Raw genomic sequence first — 457 nt, forward strand, 5'->3', positions numbered from 1 at the left:
TCAACTTAATGAGTTCCATAATTTCATTTAGACCGTGGGAAGCCTCGTTAGCAACCGTAGGTTACCTCCTTCGAGGGGTTCCCGGTCTTCCAATAGAGACATATTAATTTAGTTGAAGTTGTATTTTGTGTGATGTTTGTGATTATTTTTGAGTTGTTTTATATTTTGAAGTGTTGAGAGGTATTTTTGTTTGAAATTTTTGTTTTTTGGTTTTGGTTTTATTTTGTTTTTAACATGCAAGTGTTTTTATGCAGTAAATATGGTACAAGCATAAAAGAAATGCAGTAGAAAAGTATAAGAAAGACTGTAAAATGCTGTAAACTGTAAAAGTGTACCTAACGAGTCTTCTCGTTCCACCACCTGAAACTTAAAATGCATGTCAGAGCATTTATGTATATAGAGCTGGAAAAGTAATGTTTTGGAAACCTTCCTAACTCTATGTTGTGTATTGGGGGTC

Source organism: Phalaenopsis equestris, unplaced genomic scaffold (genome assembly GCF_001263595.1).
Source record: "Phalaenopsis equestris unplaced genomic scaffold, ASM126359v1 Scaffold000998, whole genome shotgun sequence".
Lineage (NCBI taxonomy): Eukaryota > Viridiplantae > Streptophyta > Magnoliopsida > Asparagales > Orchidaceae > Phalaenopsis > Phalaenopsis equestris.